Source organism: Scleropages formosus, chromosome 18, assembly GCF_900964775.1.
Source record: "Scleropages formosus chromosome 18, fSclFor1.1, whole genome shotgun sequence".
Taxonomy (NCBI): Eukaryota; Metazoa; Chordata; class Actinopteri; order Osteoglossiformes; family Osteoglossidae; genus Scleropages; species Scleropages formosus.
The window spans coordinates 14,214,991-14,232,347 of record NC_041823.1 but is presented as its reverse complement, the minus strand read 5'-3'; the positions used below and the strand labels follow the sequence as shown (position 1 = coordinate 14,232,347).

The window sequence follows — 17,357 nt, the reverse complement described above, 5'->3', positions numbered from 1 at the left end:
ATGTGCGAGGAAAGAACCTGGAGGAAACCCGTGTAGATACGGGGAGAACATGCCAACTCCACACAGACTGAGCCAGCTACGAACCTACACCAAAACAGCTCACTCGGTGTGAGGCAGCAGCGCTACTCACTAATGCTGAATACTGAAAAATTAATCACCAAATACATTTATTTAGCAGACACTTTTCTCCGAAGAAACTTCCAATGAAGTCTATGTAGTGTTACTAGCCCACACACCTTATTCACCAAGGTGACTTACACTGCTAGATACACTACTTACAATAGGTCACTCAGCCATACATCCGGAAACAGCATGTCTTTGGGAGGAAACTAGAGGCACCTGGAAGAAACCCACACGACATGGGGAGAACATGCAAACTCCACACAGACTGAGTAGGGAATCAAACCCACGTCCTCTCGCACCACCCAGGTGCTGTGAAACAGCAGCACTACTTGCTGTACCACTGTGCCACACAAATATATGAAAAGTTTTAAAATATTTTTTCTGGAAAAAGCATATGTATCCATAATTTACTCACATGAAAAAAAAAAATCTTGCCACATTACATACAACACACACACACCTTGTCTGAAACTGCTTGTCCTGAGCAGGGTCACAGTGAGCTGGAGCCTAACCCGGCAATACAGTGAGAGACAGCAGGACTACTTTCTGTGCCACCGTAATCACAACAGAGCAAGAAAGTCAATTACATTATTCATGTAGCTGACCTTTTCCCCAAAGCAACTTACAATGTGAAAGTTACAATTATTTACCCATTTTTACAGCTGGGTAATTCCAATGGCACAACTAGGGTAGTACCTTACTTCAAGGGTACTGCAGCCAGAGGGTGGGACTCAAACCTGCAACTTTTTGATCCAAATGCACTAGAGCTTACCACTACACTACCAAATGTCCCATTAAAAATAAGTGAAAATTGACTCAAGTATTTGGTCTTCACATTTATTTCACTGTTTAATATTACAAAACCTTTGTTATGATTCAGAACTAATATATCCTTTTAAATGATAAATAGAAATGGCCTGGCAAAATTATTGACACCCCAGATTCAATATTTGGTACCAACGTCTGTGGACAAATATCTGTAGTCAGGCCCTTTCTACACACATTTTGGCCCACTGGTTCTTGTGCAAACTGTTCCAGATCTTCCATATCAGAAAATTTTCTTCTTCCCAACTGCTGTTTACACCACTCTGTAAATTTTTCAATGGATTTAAATCTGGACTTATTGCTGACCACTGCCGAACAGCATTCTGAGCTTTCAAAAAAGTGTTCTGTGATGTTTAAAACTGAAATTAAATTGTGGAAACCAAATCATTTTGTTAATTTCAATTTATTTTTAGAGAAAAAATTGTTACAGTATTTGGAAAAAATGCAAGAGTGCAATGCCCAATATTCAGCCGCAGGGGGCGCGTTTTCACATGTTGTTCTTTAAAGCGCAAATGAAACTCCTGTCACTTACATTACGTTTGTGCATTATCAACTCATTTATTGATCAGCTATTATTATTTTTTTATGATACTAACCTTTTGTGTATCAAAACTGAAATTTCGGGTAGAAGCATTATGAACATTTCAAATGTTTATTTTTCTTATTGTTTCAGGCAGTTTCTATTGAGCTAACATCGTACTTTTAATATACCGGCTATATGAGATATACTGTACAGCGATACGCCGAGAAGAGAGGGAAAAGTAGCCCGAGTGAACGTGGACTGACGGACGGAGACGCAGTGAGTAGAGAAGCCGTGTTACCCAGTAACTGCAGCGGAGGAAACGCAGCTTCTCCCTCATTGGTCCGTTTATTGGAGCCGCTTCACTCAGCGCGATTCCTAAACTGCCGTCGCTGCCGCTGCTCAGTGCGAGTGAGTCGGGAGAGACTCTGTCAGAAGCTGAAGGGTCGGTCTGTGGTCCCCAGTTCGCGATGAGCTTCTTTGTGTTTGTCGCTCTGCTCTTCGGGGCTCTTTTGCGTCTGTTCGCGCGTTCAGGGTAAGAAAAAATTGTCTCCATTAACAGTGTACTGAGATAGCCGCCAACGTGTCCTGGAAATAAGCTGCGGTCATTTCATTGCACTGCAAATACTGCAGGAGTTTTATTGTCGTAAACTTAACGAAATAAAAACAAATGTAGTTGAGCTGCTTTTATAATTTTCTGTGCATACAGTAGTAGAGTAGAACAGAAGACACGTGTGTGAGCATCATGTTAATTTATGTAGACGATAACGAATATATATATATATTTTTTACTATGTTCTGTCAGCCCATATAGATATCAATGTTGTTGCCTGTCAGACCGGTGACATTGACCTGAGGATGAGAAAGAGCTGGATGGAGATGAGATGTTTTACTTGGATTTTAAAACAAACGAACTGGTGTACACAATGCCTGAGTTTGGTGGAAAAAATACTATTTCCAACCTGGATTCCGGGTGCACTGGCGAACCATCAGACTTGCTTGCACAACCTGAATGTGAGTATTGAGGTTGAAAAGCTACCTGAAGAGATCGGTAAGATTTCTTTTGTTTCTTTCACACACACCTGAACTTAACCCTTCAAGCTGTACTTTTATAACACAATAATTGCGTTAAAATTAAGATTTAAGGACAAAGGATAGTATTGTGGCGCGCAGCGCCGTGGGTTTGGATGGGGCGAAGGAGGACGCGGAGGCAGCGTTCATAACGAACGGTTTATTTGAACACCAACACAAAGGGAATAATGCTCTCGGTCCGAGGACCCCTTTTCCTCCAAGACCTGCGCTTACAGCCAGCCTGCTTTAGCGCCCCTAAGCTCTCTTTAACACAGTGGCAGCCAGTCAACCCACCATTTCCCCCCGACGTAACCCCAGCGGTTACGGACATTATTTACAGATTTCCCATAATGCAACTATTTACATTAAAGCAGTAACGCGGGTCGTTACATAGCCCCCCATCAAAAAGAATGGCAGCGTCCCCGCTGCTGCCTGCTCCACAAGTGTCCCAACGTCCAGCGCTGTTCTCCACACGCATCCGGTCGGGAGTACAGTCCCAGATGCTCACCGCTGGTGGTTGGGGCGGGGGAAACCTGCAAGAGACCCCCATGGCGGCGCGCTCGGGGTCGGGTGGGCCATCCTCGTCCCCCGTCCGCCCGGCCTCGGCCCCTGCAGGACTCCCTCACTCGCACGTGGCGCGTCCACGAACATGGCGGCGCCCACGTGGCTTTCGCTAACCAGCTTCCGTGGGACCTTCGCGACGGCTCCCCGCAGCCGCTCCGCGTTGTCCCCGCTCCGTTGTCGGGGCGAACATCTTTCTCCGCGCCCCCCGCCGTCTCGCCTCGCCGCTCGGCCGTCTTTCGGCGAAGGACCCCGGCAAAGCCGCCCCTGCTTGCCGCCCCCGCCGATTCGCCGCCCGCTGAGCCCCGCCGCGACGCTCGCAAACTGGCCGCTTCTTGCTACGCAGCCCTCCTCCTTTCGCGGCGTTTGCTCCGCCGCGCCGCTCTTCAACAACGCTGGCCTGGGCTTCAGGCAGGCTGGGCGCTTTTTCCCCGAAAGTGCCAGACTCCCGTTCCGCGGGAGAATTCGCGTCGGCTGGTTCCGCTCCTCTCCGACACGGAGCTCTGCCTGTCCACAGACGAGGCACACTGCTCAGCGTCGTCCAGCACGGCATCCGTCCTGCTCGGGAAGGCGGCGCTCTTCGCGGGGCGACCCTTTCCCTCCGTCGGTCGACGGCGGTTCGCTGCCTCTTCCTGGCCGCTCTTTCTCTGGGCGCAGGGAGACCCCACTCGACCTGCTCACCCATTCCAGCGGCACTCGCAGCTTTTCTCTCGCCGTCCTCACCTGCGCACGCTTCCCCAGCGTCCCCCTGGACACCCGTGCTCCGCCACGCTCGTCCCCGCCTCGACCTCCACCGTCGTAGGCGCTTCTCCCGCCGGACACCGTCCTTCCGTCCTGGTCTTCTCTCCTTCCCGATGCTTGGTGGTCAGCTGTTCCCTGATCCAGCCTCTCATCGTCCCTGCCCCATCCCACTTCCTGACACCAATGTGGCGCGCAGCGCCGTGGGTTTGGAGAGGGCGAAGGAGGACCGCGGAGGCAGCGTTCATAACGCACGGTTTATTTGAACACCAACACAAAGGGAATAATGTCTCGGTCCGAGGACCCCTTTCCTCCAAGACCTGCGCTTACAAACCAGCCTGCCTTTAGCGCCCCTAAGCTCTCTTTAACACAGTGGCAGCCAGTTCAACCCACCATTTCCCCCCGACGTAACCCCAGCGGTTACGGACATTATTTACAGATTTCCCATAATGCAACTATTTACATTAAAGCAGTAACGCGGGTCGTTACAGTATTATTATGAGGCCTAAGCAAAGTGTTGGAACTGAACGGAAAATAATTGACGTTTTTCCCCGGGCTGATGTACCAGAGACGATGAAAATCAGATAAAACAAATTATTAGATCGGATTTTATCTCTAGAAATAATCTTTAAAAAAAAATACACACACACTTTCAGAACCGCTTGTCCCTACAGGGTCGCGGGGAACCGGAGCCTAACCCAGCAACATAGGGCGTAAGGCCGGAAGTGGAGGGACACACCCAGGACGGGATGCCAGTCCATCACAAAGGCACCCAAGCGGGACTCGAAACCCCAGACCCACTGAAGAGCAGGACTGTGGTCAACCCACTGTGCCACTGCATCTCCCATTTTAAAAAAATATTCAAATTAAAATACTGTTAATTAAGATTTTGTTTTTAATTATTAGGATTTGAACAATTAACACAAATGAGTATGAGAAAAAGTTAATTAATATTAAGATGCTCGCTATAACTCCGGAAAGCTCTGCCAGGTTTTAACTACAGCCTCCTGTTCTCACTACTGATGCTATGTTGCATGTGGTCAATTAATTCTCCAAGATTCTAGTTAATTCTCCAGGGTTGATATTCACTTCTGATTTCCATTTTTTAAATAAGTGTTTAGTTTGGTTTTTTTTTTTTTAACCTTTTCCACAGCTTTTGAGAGTTATTGCAGGTTTTTGTAGCAAGTTCCATTCTGTTTTGTCTTTTCCTGCTGATGCTGAAATTTCATTTTGCAGCACTGCCTTGCATTTTGCTTTGTGAAATCTTGTTCAGATTTATTACTTGATATTTGGAACACACAAATTATGTTTGTGCTTGATGGTGAACTATGCAAATATGCTGAGGTGAAAGGGAACATTCCCTATTATGGTTTCTATTTGTTTTTTTTCATGGGAAATATAACAAAAATTTAATATGTTAATATACTTTTTAAGTAATTTTGGAGGGCTCTGCATTGATACCTGATATAGATAGTGTCTGTAGCTAGTGCTTGAATCATAAAATCCCTTATGTACAAAATTAGGCTTTATTTCTACACAATATAACTATTTTTATATGAAGAGGCCAGTCTTCAGAGGCTCTGCCCTAACATCATCTTACAGGGAAAACCAGAATTAGGTATAATAATTTGCCATCATAGAATAATTAAATTCCAGTTATACCACATAGTCAATTTCATTACTGTCTTGGTCCTGGTAAAAGTCACAGCTGTCCAGAGCGTTTCCCAGAATCACTGAGATGCCGGTTCACTTAGGGTAGCCACACATGCTCACACTCAATCACCCATTGATATGCTAAGGGAAATTTAGAGACCCAAACCACTTGAACTGCATGTCTTCGGACTGTGGGAAGAAACCCACACAGACATAGGTGCTCCCGGTTTCCCCTCACAATCCAAAGACACGTGTTGCAGGTGAACTGGTGACTAAATTTGTCTGTAGTGTGTGACTGTTTGTGTGCCTCTGTGTGTATGGCTACTGGATGCAATGGACTGTTGTCCAGTCCAGGGTGTTCTGTCCTCAGTCTTGTGCCCTGTGCTTTTGGGATAGGTTCCAGATAGTTAAGGATAGATACTGAGTTATTAATGATTCCAGAGTTAGTTTTGTCTTATGTCGGAGACTCTTTTTTTTTTAGGTGTTTGTGCTTCCATTGCGTTTTGGTCTCCTCTTTATCTATTCAGTCAGTGTGTTGACCCACTAACAAAAAACAGAATGATACTTTTAATAGCAGCCTTCAAGTTCAAGCTGTTCATTATAAATGTTTATTTAGATTTGAAACCCAGAAGATGTCTGTTTTCAACTGACGTGAACATGGGTAAAACAATGACTAGGATATACACTTCTTATACATCATCATTCCAGACTCTCTGTGAGTTTAAACTCTATTTCTGTTTAACAATTACAGATCCCTCCACAAGCCACAATCTATCCCAGAAATGATGTTTTACTGGGAGAAAGAATATACTCACTGCTTTGTGAAGTCAACTTCTTCCCCCCACCTGTGAAAGTGAAGTGGACTAAGAATGATGTGGAGGTGACAGAGTGGGGTCACTCTGAGCTATCGCTACTACCCCAACAAGGATTTCCACCTTCAGGACAGTACTCTACTGTACCCATCATCCCACAGGAGGGGGGATGTTTACTCTTGCACTGTGGAGCACAATGGGGCTTTCTGAACCTGAACCAGTCTCTGGGGTAGATTACTTTCAGTCAGTCAGCTTCCTTCTTCTTGTACGGGTGAGGTTGCAATGGGTATTTTGTAAAGTCAGGTATTTTGTAGTTGAGTAAACATCTGAATAAACCCACTGTCAAAACTTTTACCGTAGGTATTTCTTTCAGAAAAAAAATCCGTTTGTTGTCATCATTTTGTCCATCTTTTCTATTTTCAATAAGCACTTTTCAGTTTCATGGTATGGGGGTCTGAAGCCGGAGGCGGACATGGACTGTTGGGACACCAGTCCATCAGAGCACACCACACATACACAAAAATGTCTACAACCGCTTGTCCCGAGTGGGGGGTCACAGCGAACAGGAGCTAACACAGGGTGCAAGGCTGGAGGGGGAGGGGACACCCCAGAGGATGGGGAAGCCAGGCCACTGCAACACAGGGCAGTCACTATAGGGCAATTTAGAATCACCAATCCACCTGAACTGCATGAACTGCATTTGTCTTCTGGATGTGGGGAGGAATGCAGGACATTACATTTATTCATTTACAGATGCTTTTCCAAAGCAACTTGCAATGTTAGGTTTACTTACATTATTTACAGATTTATAGAGGCTGTGTAATTTTTACTGTACAATTTAGAAGTATGGTACTCAAGGAACAAAAGAGGTGGAGGTGGCATTTGACTCAGCAATCTGCTGGTCCAGTAGTACCAACCACTGCAAACATGGACAACATGTAATATACATAGACTGACTTGTATTAGAACCTACAGTCAAACAGCTCAGGTGTTGCAAGGCAGCAACACTGCTCACTACCTGCATTTAGAATAAATATGAATATGCAGTGGACTGTTTTGGTTAGGTAATACTGGATTTCTGAATTAAAGTAAATAATTGCCATTCAATACTGTAATAGTAATTCATTTTGTAACTATTCGTAAGGGTAGCACATTGAGTAGGGCTGCTGCCTTACAGCACCTGGGTTGTGTGGAAAAAACATAGGTCTCATCCCTGCTCAGTGTGTGTGGAGTTTGAATGTTTTCCCCATTTTTTCATGACTTTCCTCCAGATGCCCCAGTTTCATCTTAAAGACATGCTGTTCAGGTGGACTGGTGACTCTAAATTGCCTGTGTGTGTGTGTGTGTGTGTGTGTGTGTGTGTGAGTGGCTGGATACCCTGTGATGGAATGGTGTCCTGTCCAGTGTCCCCCCTCTTCCTTCTCCCCAATGCTTCCAGGATAGTCTCCCGATCACCGCATTCCTGCTGTTTTCAATAATAAAGCACAGTTATGCAGGCAGAAGCTAGGATGAAGTATAATGACTTTTCTCTAAATCAGTTTATGTTAAGGTTTTAGAGTACTTACCATGATGTACCTGTATATACTTCTAAATTCCCTTGCAGCGCTTTCTTAGTTGTAATTAACACTTTAATATGTCAAGTTTTGTACATAAGTACCAAAATGTTAAACCTTTGCAAATGGAATATTATTATTGCATATATTCACAGTGAAGCGGGTGCGGTGGCGCAGTGGTGCAGTGGGTTGGACCGGGTCTTGCTCTCGGTTGGGTCTGGGGTTTAAGTCCTGCTTGGGGTGCCTTGCAACGGACTGGCGTCCCGTCCTGGGTGTGTCCCCTCCCCTCCAGCCTTACGCCCCGAGTTGCCGGGTTAGGCTCTGGCTCCCCGCGACCCCGAATGGGACAAGCGGTGCAGACAGTGTGTGTGTGTGTGTGTGTGTGTGTGTGTGTGTGTGTGTGCGCGCGCATATATGCATATATTCACAGTCAAATATTTAAATGAATTGAGGATTAGTTCATTTTTTTCTAAGACAGGCTCATTGTTATTGGAACGCTAACTTAATTTACATTTATGCATTTAGCAGACACTTTCCTTCGAAGCGATGTACAGCTCAGAGTAAACAAGTTTATTCATCAACAAGCAAAAGAACTTCAGAACAGACAATTATCAAAACATTGCTTGCTTGTTTGATACATTTTTTTTCTGATACAGACTACGTTACCTGCCTATAAATGTAGCATTGATAGTAAATGTAGGATACACATAATTACAACAGATGGTGGCGCAGTGGGTTGGACTGCGTCTTGCTCTTGGGTGGGTCTGGGGTTCAAGTCCCACTTGGGGTGCCTTGCGATGGATTGGCGTCCCATCCTGGGTGTGTCCCCTCCCCCTCCAGCCTTATGCCCTGTGTTACTGGGTAGGCTCTGGTTCCCCCGTGACCCTGTATGGGACAAGTGGTTCAGAAAATGTGTGTGGTGCTGGACTCATTTGGAGATCAGGATGGAAATGGGCCTGAAAGAGATGGGTCTTGAGACATTACAGCCTCATTCACAAGAGTTTAGAAAAACAGCCATCTTTAAATCCTTTACTCTATCCTTATTTAAATCGTACACCAGGTTACCTGTTCTTTTGTGTCAGGAAAACATTTTGTAGGTTAAATATGCTTCAGACAAAATAGCACACAGCGTTTGTGGATGTAAGAAGAAAATATGTAGCAGTCACCATGTTTAACATTTTTCAACATCTACACAGCTTGTCAGCTGCAGTAGCTAATTCTTTATTAGGCATGGTTTAAACGGCAGTAACTGTGTGTTTCACTGTAGCTTCCTTTATATCCTAAAAAGTAAAGACAAATTTTTAAAGTGTCCCCATGCTTTTTTTTTTGTTTGTCCTTACAGAACCAGAAATTCAGGAAGTGTTGGACATCAGGAAGACCATCTTTTGTGGAATAGGACTGACCCTTGGTTTGTTGGGAGTCGGAGTTGGAACCTTCTTTCTCATAAAGGGGAACAACTGCAATTAAAAAGGTTTGTAGCATTATGATCGGTATGGTGGCACAGTTAAGTAGCACTGGTGCCTTACTGCTCTTGAACTGTGAGTGTGGACATGAGTTTAAATCTGGATCTCCCTGCATTAGTGGGAGTTCCTTTCCACAGTCTAAAGACATGCTTCTGACTGAACTGGTTACTCTGTATTTCCTTTAGTGTGAAAAACTGTGTGTGGGGGGATTTTGCTGCAAGGGACCATTCAGGATGTGTTCTGCTTCACACTACATGACTCTAGAATAGGTTCTAGACCACTGCAGCCGTGAACAAAAATTCAAATGATATACAGATAGGAGAAACAAATATCAGGAACTGAAATTTTATTGAAAGTATTACATTTTAATGCAGTTATTTTGTGTTGCAGTAATTATGTAATTTAATGTGTGGACAAACATTAATCGTACTCCAATGTGCAAGCTGAGATCGAAATCCTTAACGTAGCTACTTGTGTGATGTACGCTGTTTCATATGGTGAAATGTGAGAAATTGACTGTTCTCTGGAATCACATGTCTGCATTTAAATCTCTCCTATTGATGTAATGCACTGTTTGTATTGTTCTCTGAGATGTACCTCACTTTGGAGAAATGAGTAAATGTAAATTTTGATATATTTACATTTATTCATACGGGGGGCATGGTGGCACAGTGGGTTGAACCGTGTCCTGCTCTCCGGTGGGTCTGGGGTTCGAGTCCTGCTTGGGGTGCCTTGTGACGGACTGGCGTCCCCTCCTGGGTGTGTCTCCTCCCCCTCTAGCCTTACGCCCTGTGTTGCTGGGTTAGGCTCCAGCTCCCCACGACCCTGTATGGGACAAGCGGTTCAGACAGTGCGAGTGTGTGTAAGCAGACATTTATTCATTTAGCAGATGCCTTTCTCCAAAGCAACGTACATCTCATAGAAAATGCAATTTGTGCATTACGTTAGGAGAAAGAGAGATTTAGATGCGGATGCATGATTCTTAAGTACAGTTAGTTTCTTTCACCATATGCACCAGTGTTCATCATGTGAATAGCTGCATAAAACTTTATCAGTATATCTGATTCCTAATCACCTTCCTAGTAATTTTTTTTTTTTTTTTTTTTTTTTTTTTTTTGAAATACATGTAAACATTTACGTTACATTACCGGAGTAGCTGCGTAAAGCATTGATCCAGGCATGATCTTAGTTATAGAGCATGAACGTTTATACTGTACATGAACTTAACAGATCATGGGCGAAGTGAATCTGGAAGAGGTGACTTTTAGGACCCTTTTAAAATGTGGACGAAGATTCAGCAGTTCTGAGTGAGAGGGGGAGGTCGTTCCACCACAGTGGAGCCAGAATCGAGAACCTCCGTGCTTTACCTTCTGTGCGTGGGACCACCAGATGGGCAGATGTGTAAGAGCGTAGCAGTCTGGGTGGGGTGTAGCGAATGATCAAGTCTTGTAGGTAGCTGGGAGCAGTTCTGTTGATGCATTTCTAGGCAATAACCAGGATCTTAAATTTGATCCAGGCAGTTATGGGAAGCCAGTGCAGAGAAGGAAAAAGAGTACAGGAGATACATGCGAATGCTTTTGCAAGTCAAACACAACTCATGCAGCAGCATTCTGTATCAGCTATAGAGGTTTTATGGCAGTAGCGGGAAGGCCAGACAGAGGAGAGTTGCAGTAGTCCAAACGGGATGTCACCATGGCCTGGACAAGTAGTTGGGCAGAGTCAGTTGTGAGGTAAGGAGGGATCCTGCGGATGTTATGCAGGGTGTATCTGCAGGTCCGGGTTGTGGCTTCGATGTGCTGAGAGAAAGACTTGAGTCAATCATCCCTCCTAGACTCTTAGCTGAGGAGGTATGCAAAATGAGTGAGTTGTCCAGTTTGATCAAGGGATCATGACAGGAACACAGGCCAGCTGGGAGGTGTAGGATCTCTGTTATGGAGAGTCCATGTAGAGAGATGTCTGACAGGCAGGCAACGATGTGTGCAGAAATGTCTGATGCTCCAGGTGGAAAGGAGAAGAGCTGGGTATCATCAGCATAGCAATGGTATTTGAATCCATGGGAGGCTATAACCAGGCCGAGGGAGGAGGTGTAGATCAAGAAGAGCAGAGGACACAATACCAAGCCCTGCGGGACACCAGTTGAGAGAGGCAGAGAGAAGAACGGGAGCCCCCCCAGACCACTTGATAGGATCTGTCAGATATGTAGGACACAAACCATCTTGGTGCCGCTCCTTTGATCCAAGCTGACTGAGAGAAGAGTAGAATCTGGTGATTGACAGTGTTGTAGACGGGTTGAGGAGGATGAGGACCGAGGAGAGGAAGACTGCTTTAGCCGACTGGAGAGCATCGGACGCTGCCAGCAGCGCCATCTCTGTGGAGTGATCAACTTTGAATCCAGACTGATATCCATTGAGGAGATGGTTCCAGGTGAGGAATGCAGATAGTTGATCACAGGCTGTTCATTCTAAAGCTTTAGACAAAAAGGACAGAAGGGATGCTGGCATATAGTTTTGGACTGAGTTAGGATCCAGAGAGGGTTTCTTTACCAGAGGTGAAATTAGAACAGTTTTGAAGACAGATGGTAAGCAGCCAGAGGAGAGTGAGGAGTTGATGATCTTAGAGATAAAGGTGGAGAGTTGTGGGGAGATGGTCTGTCGGAGTGAGGGTGGGATCGGATCAAGTGAGCAGGTGGTAGCTCTGTGTGATATTAGGAGGGTTTAAGTTACAGCAGAAGGTGACAATGGGTGCACAAGGAGAGGGATTAGCGGTGAGGCCTGGCTGGAAAGAGATGAAAAAATGATTGGAGAGATGCTGCAGAGTAACAGATAGGACAGGACAGCCACAGTTACAGGAGAAGACAAGGTCAAGGTGATTGCCAGCTTTGTGAGTAGCAGGGGACTGGGACAGGGAGAGGTCAAAGGACTGCAGAAGCAGCAAAATGCCAGTTGCTTGAAGTCACCCAGGAAAATCAACGGAGTATTGTCCCCTGGGAGAGAGCTCAACAAGATGTTGAGGTCATCCAGGAAGCAGCCTGGAGAACCAGGAGGGCGGTACAGAACAAACACAACAAGAGTGACTGGGGCAGTGGTAGAGACAACATGCAATTCAAAGGAAGACAGGTCATGCATGTTTCTTTGCTATTCGCACCAGAACCAGCCAGTTCAGCGCCAGTTTCTTCCCCACAGTCATCACCCTACTGAACTCTACACTTCACTGTTAGGTCACTGATGTCTCACTGACATTTTACTGTTTTTTAATTGCTTGTATCATTTTGCGGTTTTGCTCCACCTTGTACTTCAAGTGTTATCTCTATATAATAGTATTAATTCTAATTGTAAATAGCTGAATTCATAGCATGTTCTAGTTATATGTATGTATATGTACATATGTGTATATATGTGCATATAATATGGATAAATGTATATATTTATATTTATTTATTCATATATATAATATGTATATCTGTACATACATGGTGCATTATCCCTGCTACTGTTGTACATTCTCTACAAATATTTGTATATATACATTCCTACTGCTACCTGCTCCGTAAAAGATAGATAGATAGATAGATAGATAGATATAGATATTTATCTTCTTGCTCTGTTTGAATTCTGAACAGTTTTAATACTTTTTTTAAATTGTTTTCGTATAGTTTTCCATGAAGACTGAACACCAAGACCAGGAATGGGGATGTGCCTAACATTACTTCTGTGTCAAAATTTGTTTTAATTTTGAAGATATGTAGAGTTTAAGAATTTTTATTTCCATAAGATATTGTAATTCATGGCATCCTATGACATCTGAAATCCAAACAAAACTGAAATTTTTCATAAGATTCATATTAGTATAATGAATATTTGAACATTTGTGCATTGGAACCTGAATATATGCAAAATATAATGATTTTGTGTCAGTTTTATTAAGGCAAACTGAGAAATTGCATTAACTTCAGCAATATATACAGTACTTCATAAAAATGCAAGGTTTTGTCTTGACTAATCAAGGGGATGTCAAGCTGAGTTTTTTTTTTTTTTATTTTTAAGATGTGCTGGTAGAAGGGGGGTGTGGTGGCGCAGTGGGTTGGACCACAGTCCTGCTCTCCAGTGGGTCTGGGGTTCGAGTCCTGCCTGGGGTGCCTTGTGATGGACTGGCGTCCTGTCCTGGGTGTGTCCCCTCCCCTTCCAGCCCTACGCCCTGTGTGACCAGTAGGGTTCCGGTTCCCCGTAATGGGACAAGCGGTTCTGAATGTGTGTGTGTGTGGTGTGTGTGTGTGTGGTGTGTTGTGTGTGGTTGTGTGTGTGTGTGTGTGTGTGTGTGTGTGTGTGTGTGGTGACGTGTGTACGTGTACCTGGTTAGATGTACCTTGTTCAGGAATCACGTTTATGATCACACCAGTTCGCTGATGCCTGTGGTTTTGAAGTTGCTGATTCAAATCTTACTCCTGTACTGTGTATACTCTTGAGGAAGGTACTTACCCTTAATTGCTCCTGTAAAGTTACCGGTCTGTATAAATGGGTAAATAATTGTAAGTTGCATTGGAGAAAGCATCAGGTGAATGAGCCCTTTTTAAAAAGTATTTACGCTGCTGTACCAATTTAAATCAAGATGACTGACAAGTTTAATTGTTAAATCATTGTTTGAAGTACAGTTTCCTTGAAGCTCATAATAACCTCAGGATGAAGCATAAGAAAAGACCAAAAAGTCATGAAAACTATAGATATATTCTGCATGTATTAAATATGCATCACATCTTACCACTAAAAACTTTCTTCTTCCTTGTTTCATTCATTTTTGGTAGCAGTCAGGTAAAAATATATGCATGTAAAATAAAAATCTGCATAGTTGACTATAATTGATTGACAGATGAAAAGTGCATTACAAGTTTAATTTAATGTATATGTGACATGAGAAAAAAATAAAGGTGAAAATGCATCCACTGTTCAAAATTTTCTGTGGTTGTGAAGTTAACTTGTACTATAATATTCTTGATTGCTCAGATTTTCTGAAGTTCACACATAATCTGCACTCAGCATTGTGGCATGCCATGGTGTGTCTGGTCTGAACAGCAATTAGCTGGAGCAGTCTGAAAAGCAAGGCTAGGTCACCAGGTCAGGCCATTCAGGGTACTCGCCAGCAGGGCAAACTCAAGGTTAAGGTAGGTTACTTGGCAGCAGCAGGGATGATTACTAGGAGAGAAGCAGCTGTGTTGAAGTTTGGACACACTCTAGGTCAGGGACTTGAAGAACACCTGCATCATTGATACGGTTGGGGGTGTTCAGTAGGAAGGCCAGGTAAGTTTATAGAGAGCATTCTAGAAAGCAGTGTAATGGTGAAGAGATGGTGGAGACCAGGGGTTAGCATGGCCTTTGGGGGGGTGTGACGCAGCGCGCAGCTTGGCAGGGGCCTACTCTGTGGTGGGTCTGGGGTACAAATCCTGCTGCAGTGCCTGCCACGGATTGGCGTCCCTCCGGGGTGTGTCCCCTTCATCTCTAGCCCTGTGTCTGTGTTGCCAAGTTAAGCTCCAGTTCACTGCAACCCTGCTTGGGACAAACAGTTGTGTACATTGTGTGTGTATGTGTGTTAATGATCGCCACAAACTTTAACCAAAATCTGAGCTAGTTTGACCTTTTAACAAAGTCAAAACCTCTTACTGTTTCTAGCAGTAGCAAGGACTAACTGCGGCTTATTTATTCAATCACACCCCTGAAGATGATCCGATTTCATTCACGACTGGAATAGAACAATTTCATGCCATTTTTGAAGGGCCCTCACATACATATTTCTGATTAACTGACCTGCTCCTCTGTCAGCAGGATGAATACAACTTACTGCTATTCAAGCTGCTAGAGAACCCACCTCCTGCACAGATTTTTAGTTAACTGGTAAAAGAATGTGTTAGTGTCTTCTGCATGCTTGAGATGTAGCTCTAGTGGTGAAGCACAACATTCATATATGGTTTCATATGCAGTTTGTCAGCCTTAATCTTGAATGAGCTATACTGCTAGCTAACAGGGTTAAATCAGAATATGTTATCTCAGCAGGTATTTATTTGTACATGGTCTTCAATCCAAACCTAAGGTAACGGAGGAAGTTAGCAAATGCGTCAAATACAGCACAGAAAAAAAGTTTTATGCATTTTCTATTACAGAGCACATGCAGCACAAAACTCAGACAAAGAAAAATACTCTTTATCTGAAGAGGAGAATGTAAACTTCAGAGAAATTTAAGACAGTCTCTTTTGCTGACCTCTTAAGGAGAGGCATTTTGACATGTCTTGAAGTGCGCTGGGAATCAGCTGGAAATTGAGCAAAAATATTTTCAGTTTTCCAGTAAAGACAGTTGGGTATTGCCTGATGTTCTGGAATGGACTTTCAAGTTTAGAAAGATTATTTTACTAACAAATATTGAAATTCTTGATTCACAATGTATAATGCTACTTGGAAATATGTTAACCTTATTGGGATCCTTGTGTAAAATATTACATTACCATAAAATGTACAATTAATACACACACATTTTCTGAACCGCTTGTCCCATACGGGGTTGCAGGGAAGCGGAGCCTAACCCGGCAACTCAGGGCATAAGGCTGGCGGGGGAGGGGACACACCCAGGAAAGGATGCCAGTCTGTGGCAAGGCACCCCAAGCGGGATTCAAACTCCCAGACCCACCAGAGAGCAGGACCCGGTCCAACCCACTGCACCACTGTGCTACTGCGCCCCCCTACAATTAATACACACAGCTCAATAAAACATGCAATCATACAATGCTATCAAATAAAATAAACAAAACTCCATGAATGCATATATGCATGCATAATAAAATTTTACAGTTAGTAAACAGGAAATAAATAACAGGCTCATGAAATAAAGCAGTAAATAGAACTATAAATAGACAATTCATTCTGTAAAGATGGTGTTATGACTTCAAGGCTTTATAGCTGTGTAGTGGGGTGTAGCATAAATTTTATAAGTTATGAGTCATGAATTGACAAGTAGTGTGTACAAACAAGAGTCTGTTTTTAATGTTCTTGTGAAAGAATAAAATATAAGTGTTAAGGCTAAAACCCTAGAGAACCCTTACATCTCTCCTTTGCCTTCCAGTAGCCCCACTAGATTATATCCTGCTCTGTCCTAAATTTCATATCTGCTTTTATTTTTAAATATACAGTACTCCCCAGGCTCACAAGTCTACTCTCTTATTCACAAGGTTGGTCTGTGAGTCTATGGGTCTTGCTTAGTAATGAGGATCTTTATCACTGTGCACCTGAGGCACTGCCAGTCAAGGAGGCCTTGCGTCCAGATGTCATGCCATTTTAGCTGGATTTGAAATCCAGATGCCCAGCTCTAGACCTACCAATGCCCGTATTCCACTTTCTGCCAACAAAGCCCTTTGGAGAGGTTTGCACTTAAGGTGGGTACTGGTGTCAGCATTTGTCTGGAGGGACTTACTTCACCTCATTCTGGCACCGCATTGTACCAACACTCTTAGGTCCTCCTCCACTGTAAGTGTTTCCTGACAGACCACTGGTGTATGAGAGCTTTTACTGGCAGCAAGTGTGGGCCAGGTGATCCTTGCTACCACAGATATGGCATTGGCGAGGGCCTGTGCAGACCATAGTAAGTAGCTGAATTCTAGGCATTTCCAGCTCCTCATCTTCATGCACTCCTCCCCAGTGTGACTACTGACTGATTCCAGCCATTTCAGTTTCACTTCTCCCTTTCCTGTCTAAAACTCTGGCACAGGCAACCTATCCAGCTATTTCTATCCCAAGCCCAGAATTATCTCCTGGGTGATTATTAGTCGAGATTCAAAGTGGCCATTTGAACAAAAATGTCCTCCTTGCAGTATTGGATGCTTTGCAGTTAGCTAGAGCAGCCTCCCTCTCTTCAGTCCTCATGCTTCTCAGCTCATCTGTAGCATTTGACACTGCTAACCACCAAATTCTACTCCTGTCTCTTTGAGAGCTTGGCATCAAAGGAATGACACTGAAATGGGCTGAGTCCTACCTATCAGATAGATCTTACCATGCACTCTACC

General features: G+C 44.0%; 1 pseudogene; it reads left to right on the top strand.

The window, feature by feature from the left end:
* The first annotated feature begins 1,889 nt into the window (after nt 1–1,889).
* LOC114912567 (uncharacterized) lies at nt 1,890–13,395 on the top strand (annotated as a pseudogene).
* Nucleotides 13,396–17,357: the final 3,962 nt, after the last annotated feature.